The sequence below is a fragment of the Brassica napus genome, unplaced genomic scaffold (assembly GCF_020379485.1).
Source record: "Brassica napus cultivar Da-Ae unplaced genomic scaffold, Da-Ae ScsIHWf_2285;HRSCAF=2946, whole genome shotgun sequence".
NCBI classification, from domain to species: Eukaryota; Viridiplantae; Streptophyta; class Magnoliopsida; order Brassicales; family Brassicaceae; genus Brassica; species Brassica napus.
The window spans coordinates 27,468-35,923 of NW_026015674.1; the positions used below are offsets into that span (position 1 = coordinate 27,468).

The 8,456-nt window shown below is 31.2% G+C and overlaps 1 long non-coding RNA gene across 1 annotated transcript; it reads right to left on the minus strand.

Moving 5' to 3' along the window:
• Positions 1–2,613: 2,613 nt before the first annotated feature.
• LOC125600500 lies at positions 2,614–3,263 on the minus strand. Its single transcript, XR_007333830.1, has 2 exons — positions 3,016–3,263; positions 2,614–2,898 (listed from the first exon to the last, which is right to left on the minus strand). It is a non-coding gene; the product is annotated as an uncharacterized LOC125600500 (long non-coding RNA).
• Between the last annotated feature and the right edge of the window lie 5,193 nt (positions 3,264–8,456).

Sequence of the window (8,456 nt, forward strand, 5' to 3'; positions counted from 1 at the left end):
TTTTAAATTATAATTATCCTAAAATATGATGAGTTTTGATGTAAAATGAAAATATTATAATTAAATAATGAAAATGATAAATAAATCATAAATTCATTAATGACAAATGAGTTATACTATGCTAAAATTTTGCTTAAAGTTATACTACCGATATGAGCAAATAATATCATATAATTTTTTTAAAAAAAACGTAACCACTCTTAAATATTTTTTGAATAAATAATTATTTTTAAATTTAATCCACTGAAAAATAATACCCGCACAATCTAGTTCCGTATTAAAACATCATACATTAGCACCCACAACGATGCTGTTTTGACTACGTTTTTAAAAAAAAAATTAAAAAATCTAAAAAAGAGAGAAAAAAAAAAAGAGATATGGGAATAATCGATTATGGAGAAAGACAATAGAATATGTCCACATGTTATAATTAGTGTACCTTCATATATTTTGTTTAAAGCTAATTATTTAATTAATTTTAGATAATAATAATATAATTAGTGTAGCTTCATATATTTTGTTTAAAGCTAATTATTTAATTAATTTTAGATAATAATAATTATTATTATTATAACTAAGAGATACTCTCCTTATATCTCAACCAATGTTGATGTTCTGAGACCTAGAATGTGACTGGATGACATCTATAGCGTTAATAAAGTAGAGTAAAAAAGTTTTCAGCTGACTTATGCTATTATTAACCAATCAAGTGGAACATATATTCAACCAAGTTACGCCAAAAAGAAATAAAAGTCAGGTAATCTATTTCTCTAAATTAGTAGAAAGAGAAACGTTGCGCTGAGTTTCACTATTACTTTTCCACTTTTTTTTTATTTTTTTCATTTCACCTTTTTTCTCCACTTGTTATCCATCACAACCCTAGTAATACTAGGGTAGGTCTGCGCTACGCGGGGATCTGATGTATCGGTTTTTATTAATATATAACTTTGTATAATTTTTCTTATATGTTAAGAAGGGTGTGCGTATGATTATTCTGTCTATACCAAATTTCAATTATATAACCAAAATGACTGAATTCTTACTATTGTTGTTGTTTTAATTAAAAGTCGTAAGATTTTATAGTATTTTAAGTATTATAAAAATATAAAATACATAAATAAATTGAAATCAATCAAAAGAGACAGAGATTGAGTTCTCAAATACCATTGTATCTTTTTGAGGGTTCATAAAATAGTGGAAAAAGAGGTTTAATTTAGAAGAACTCTTTGTCGAAGTTAATATAGTTGTTTTCGACAATGTTAGTAATTGCTATTATTAACAATTGTTTTTTTTGGTTTTTATGTTATGATGAGTTATTATGGATACTTTATCTATTGTTAAACAACAATTTTTTATGCGGATTTTTATTATCAATTTGCGCTTACTGCTTTGTTGTTATTTTATTTTTTTCTACACTTGATCTTAAATAAAAAATCACAAAAAGTTCATTTTTGATGGATCCTTAATAAGATGATTAATCTATTGTATGGTAACCTTAATACAGTAAAAATATATAATTAAGAATATTGTTGCTATAGTATTTTATTAATTTATAGAATTATTGATTTAGAAAAACTTTCCTTTTTAGATTTTATCGTGCATATACATTAATTACATTTTAGAAAATCAACTTTCTATTGTTTTATTTATTATTTGATGTATATAAAATATTTTTTATAGAATTTAAATTTTTTTGATATTACTTTTATTAAATATTATCAAAATATATTGAAATATTAAAAAATAGAGGTAAATTATGGTGTGAGTATGAAATAAACAATACGATTTTTTTGCTTGTACTTATATTAAATATATATATATATATATATATATATATATATATATATATATATATGTAACTTATATTTTTATGCGATCATATATATACAAATTATTATCTTATTATCATATGGATTTATATCATATTTTGAATCGGTACAATTCAAGACCAAAGATTTGTTAATTTATTGAATATTAATCTATAGAGTTTCTACCATATATATTAGTAATAGACTATTGATTTTTGTTTTGTTAGTGAGCAAAATTAGAATTTTCTAACTCTGGAAGGGTCGTCATTTTTTTCTCAAGTTAATCCAAATGTCTTTTTGATTACTTAACATTTATTACTAATTTATAATGTTAATGAGGTCATATATATACAAATTATTATCTTATTATCGTATCGATTTATATCATATTTTGAATCGATACAATTCAAAACCAAAAAAATGTTAATGTATTGAATATTAATTTATAGAGTTTTTACCATATTCGTAATAGATTATTGATTTTTGTTTGGTTAGTGAGCAAAATTAAAACTTTGCATTTCTAACTTTGGAAGGATGGTCATTTTTTTTTTCTCAAATTGACATTTCTAAATCCACATGTCTTTTTGATTACTTAACATTTAGATAAAAGTATCTTGGTTTATGATAAAAGTATTAGTTAACATCTTGGCTTATAGTAATTATATCATAAATTGCATTTTATACGTTAGAGGGAATATTTTTCCCCCGAGAACCTATATTATGTTTGAGCAAGCGTTGTGTGTATAGAGGAAATTTCATATGGTTTGGAATCTATTTTTCTATTCTTTTCTCATACAGATCAAAATACATAGAATTTTTGCATTGTTTTTCTTTTCTTCTTGTACATATGATCCTCTAAAGGCTTAACCAATTGTGATTCTTATTGAGATTACACTAACATATAAAAATATTATTGGTAACATTCCAGATCGTTAGCGAAATACATAAAGCACCTGTTTAGGCTAGAAAAATGTTTTTACCTACATTTTTCTGAGCTATTACGATTTCTTTTCTTCCCAGCTGCTTCTGTGCATCATTGTTGTTTGCGTTGTCTTTTTGATTCTGCTCAAAATGGTGTTGGGATGCACACCTACAATAACATGTATTCCGAACCCCAAAATATCAGAATAAGAGGCTTCCAGAAAATTAAGACAATATCTTCAAGGAGAAGGTCTACATAGGATAGAGGGGAGTAAATGAATTCTACCTGGAGTAAACTCCATTTGCTGTAGATTCTTGCAACTTTTAATCTCCTCATTTGCATGTCGACTGTAATAGGCTGACTCTGCACACCACCAACACTGCATAGGGCTAAGATTACACCAGTCATATCAATGATATTAACCTGACATCAATCAAAAGCAAAATTAATTAGGATACAATGTGATATAAGCAAAAAAAAAAACAAGAATCAAACACTAAAGGTCAATCAAATCACCAAAACCACACTAATCTGAGAAGTCAACAATCACAAAACGGCAAGAGGAATTTATCTATATCAGTACTTACCAATTGATCTGCAAGCATTGAAATAGATTTGAACGTAAACATCCGATTACAGAGGTTGAATACGTCTCCAAGCTCAGCCCAAAAAGGTCAAGCCAACAGAGGGCAGAGATAGTGGGTTGAAAATTAATATTCATATAAATGACCAAAGAAACCAACTCTCTTCCCCACATCTATAATAGTATTTACGATTCATAGTGTAGTTGAGAAGCCTCGTCTTCGTAGGTTCTTGTGTGTCATAAATGCAACAAAAGATCAATTAACAATAAAGGAACAATGAAACATGACCATCTACAGCAATGAAGTCTTGCTAATACTATCAAATTCAAACAAAAAGTCTCAAAATTGAAACGTTTCTCAGCAAAAAAGAACATTTATTTAAATGAGAAACCAAAACTGAGCTCATAAATTATACCAGCTTCACGGCAGCTTCTTCTTCTCCAGTTTAGATATTGATCTTTATGATACACAGAAAAATCAAAACTTTATCAGACCAATGCAAGAGCTAAAAGCTGGAAGATGTCAATATGAGTGATTCGTTGTTCATAACTAAATAAAGTTCCACGACTTGCTCTGTACTAAAAGTCTAATCAATAAATTTTGATTCATCTCGATTCATGATCTCTGCAAAGAAATCAAAATAACAATCGATGAATTTTGTGAATATATGCTCTCTCTTATCTTACTGATTTGTAGGTGATGTACTTGAGGATACTAAATTGAGAGAGTATTTGCTACTAAATAAGTAAATATGAAAGCCTGTATACGTGTTCATCAATCAGTAGCAACTCAAGCCCGATTAGGACGTTGTGCTCCTAATTGACGGATAACACGGAAAACCAACTAGGACGGATCTCATAGGGCTGGTTAGACATCATTGAAGAGCAGTGATGAAGGACCCTTGCCGGTGATTTCGGACGATCTGTTAGCAGCGTAAAAGTTTTTAGCTTGAATTTTGTGAGGATGAGTGAGAGAACAAAACAAAATAAAAAAGAATTAAGCAAATCTCGTGTTAGTGTTTTCACAGATTGTGAGGATGTTGTTCAAGTGAAGAAAGCTAACCTTTTCATAGGTGATCAATAAACCGCCTTGCAGAGAGATAACTCACAATCAATATCAAGATCGTGCTAAACGTTGCTCTTTGGAGTTAAGAAGGCGATAATGGTGTTGAATCTGTAACTCTGACGGTTTCGTTTGAGTGCAATAGAAAGCTAAACGACGCGAGAGGAGACAGACAAAGAGATTCTCCATCACGATTTCAGTAATTAAAACAGTCGAAACATCGTTGACTGTGTGAGAGATAACGCAGAAAAAAAAATTGATAGGTAGCGAATTTGGAAGAAGAACAGAAACCCTAGCGCTTCATGTGAGTTATCAGATTTGGGCCTTTCTGTTTGGACTACAATTGTGATGATTAACAAAAAGCCCAGGATGCCTATTTTAAAATGAAACGATGAGTTTTGTGATGGTGGGACACGTGTCGCACCAGGAAACTTCGAATTAGTGATGTGGCAGACGACGTGGACTCCCTGGGAGAGAAGTAAACTGTTCTTTATATATATAGATAGATAGATATAGATATTACCAATGCTTTTAGATTCTTAGATTCAATGGATTAACAAGTGATTTCACATCCATGTCAGAGGTAATTTTGTGGACAACCGCTTCAGAAATCCACTAGCTTATTTGATTGGGCAATCAACTTTTTGTAGTTTCTTGTGTAATCAACTTATTTTTTGGTCCCAATCTCTGTCTTTTTTCCTCTTTGCTTGGTTTGAGTTTGGTTCGTGACTAAGGCTCAGTTTTAAGAGATATGCTTCGGTCAAATCAATGAAACACCAAATCTGTTGTAGATTTTTGATAAAAGCTCCAGATCTGATGATTCACGGTTTGGCCTAGCCACAAAGCTTTTGTTTAGAAATCAACGCCTAGATTTGGTGAGTTTTGTTGTGTTGCATATCTCTGGACTTCTTGTATGGTATGTTGCTTTTCAGATTTTTCTAAGGTGATGGAGTTTGTTGTGGATTCCTCTGATCCGTCTTTATGCTGTTTATGGCATGTGTTCTTGGTGCTCCGGATTAGGTGGGCTTGGCTCCTAGTTGCTTGTTCAGATCTTGTGGAGATTTGATTTTTGTGTGGCTTCATTCCTTGGCGTTTCTCAGTCGTGTACGACTCATCCATTTCTGGAGGTTGACTAAATCTGAAGGATTCTCCCTTACCGCTTTGTGAAGCTTGTGTTACTTGGGTCCTGAGGTGTTTCCTCGTTGTACTAGGAGGGAGTGGTTTTACAGTGGTTTGGTCAGGGGCATTCCCGTTCAACAGCATTCATAGATTCTCTATCAATAAGATTTCTCTGTTTTGTTGAGAGTGCTATTCTTGATCCACGAGTCTTGTTGCTTAGTTTAAAGTGTTGGTCTATAAACGTCATAGTTTGTTATTGTTTGGGCTTTTGCTGTCCTTTATGGATTTTAGATTCTGAAGATATTGTGTTTCTGCCGGCTTAGCTAACCACAGACACATCTTCGTCCGTTGGTCATGTTTGTTCCATAACATCTATAATATAACCAGTTGACGAGAAAAAAATTTAATAAAACAAATAAAATAACCAACTTGTTGTCTAATTCAAGTTCTATGGTAGTGATTGGTAAAAGTCTGAGTGTGGTATTTGAAGCGGTTTTGTCCAATCCGCAATACAGTCACCAATCACAAAACCAATTAAAAACTTTGCGGTTTTGGTAAATCAAAAAGTAAAACCGCACCTACACAGTAACTGATGTAAAATGGTCTTGTAATTAATGGACCGCACTTGAAATTTGTAAACACGTAAAACGCACTTCCACTTTATTTTATTTATTTATTTAATAATATATAATTAAATATACAATAAAATTATATAAATTAATGATTAGAATAAACTAAGGGTCCGAATGGTAATCGCAGATTTGATAATATAAGCGGTAGGGATGACAATCAAGGACCTGGACCGCGGGCCTGACCCGTAAAGGCTTGCTGTAGGGCGGGATTGGGCTTCCATTTGGCAAGCCCGCAAAATTGCGGGCCTCGCGGGACGGGTTCAAAGCGGGACGGATCGAAAACGGGACGGGTCGAAAGCGGGATGGGCTTAACCTGCGGGATTTTGAAGACCCGAACCCTAAATCCCCATTTTTTGTTTTCGCCTAAAACATTGAGAGAGAGAGAAGTCGATTCGACGTTATGTAGCTCCGGTGATGGTGGTTTCAGGGTCGATGATGCTTCCGGTCTCCCAAGCGCCTTCGATATGCATAGGTGGATCTTCTTCGAGACATCATAAGAAGTTTGAAAACTCACTTTCCACCGAAGAAGAAGATCTAGTTCCCGCTATGGGTTCTTCATAGTTTTGCCTATATGTTTTTGCTCACATTATCATACATTTTGGAGTTTTAGGTTTCAATATATCTTTAACTGACTTCTATTATTCTTATTTGCAGAAGAAGAAGTTGATGGTGAAAAAGAGAAATTTTCATCTTTTTGTCGCTTGTTGGTAATAAAGATGAAGAACAAGAAGTGTGATTGGTGTTTTCTTTTTTATTTGTTTTTAGGATTAGCATCTTTGATTTGGTGTTGGTTTTATTTAATTTTGGATTCAGAAAACTAAAGCTTTTGTTATGAACTTATGAGTTATAATATTTGGATTCAGCAACTAAAGTATTGTTTATTTTTAAAATGTTTGGAGTCTAACAAAAGTATTTAAACTAGTGTTTTGATCCAACTAAAATCTTCAACTAACAAGTATATTGCCTTATCCAGTTCAATCTTCAACTAAACTCACTTACTGATGCGTCATGAAACTGATAAAGCGTCCTGAATCATGTTTTGAAGCGTTCAGGAGCCATATGTTCGTTTGTAATTCTATGTCCCGCGGACCGATCCGAAAAGCCTACATGTTTTGCGGTACGGGTTTGGTCAGCCATTTTGAGGACCGCAGCCCGCGCGGGCCTGACCCGCCGTGACCCGCTCGAAGACGAGCCCGCTGCGGTACGGGACGGGACGGGACGGATCAACCTGTTTGACATTCCTAATAAGCGGTGCGGAATTAAAGTGCGGGACGGTTCAACTGCGGTTCGTGCGTTTTGTGGGACAAGTGCGGTTTTGATAAAATTAGCGGTGCGGAATTGTGTTTAATTGGTGAAAATATAGTTTGCGGAATTAAAAATAAAAATAAAACTGAAATGTAAAATTAATATATCAATATAATTTAGTGTTACTAGTGTAAAATTTTCTTTATTATTTAGAACTTTTAAATACCATAATTCATCTGAAATAAAAATACAAATTAATTTATATATAAAAACTAAATAAAATACAATAAATAATTATATTGATAAAAATACTTATAATTTGTTTCATCTAATAACTAATATTTATATAATTTAAAGTCACTAATCACTTTTGTTGATCATAAATATACTAATATATATATATATGATGAATAGATTTAGTTTCATCACTAGCGAGGGTGCTTGAGTTTAAAATAATTAAAAAAAAATTCCGAATAAAATAATTAATTATACTAACCAATTTTTAGTAACATTAGTTATTCTAGATTACTACATTACTCAAAATATACGTATAGTTAAACTCTATATCATATTATTTACTATATGTTTTATAAACTATGTAAACTACTCATCATACCTTACAAATCTGTATGTTGGTCTCTTTTTTTACAAAAAAGTTTGTATGTTGTTTGTTAAGTAAAAGATAATTTTTTTTTTAATTTAACATAACTCTAGAAATATTTACTGTGCAAAGACGTTTTTGTAGTGAACCATATGGTTTTGCGGTATTGAATGATTATTCAATAATTAAATTTAACTACTAAAATACTTTTGAAATAAAAATACAAAAAAAAAGAAATATTATTCTTTATAAAACAAATCATATATCATGCAGTAAAATATATTTTCTAATAATTTTATACTTCATTTCAGATAATATGATGTTATAATTGAATAGTTTTTATTTCAGTTTATATACTAGGGTTAACATGTTTACAAAAGAAATATACGAAGAACCTATGCACTGTTACAAAAAAAGGAACCTATACTCATAACTGTGTATTTATGTGCCGTTATAGTTATACTACTAGTATATAGTATCGTA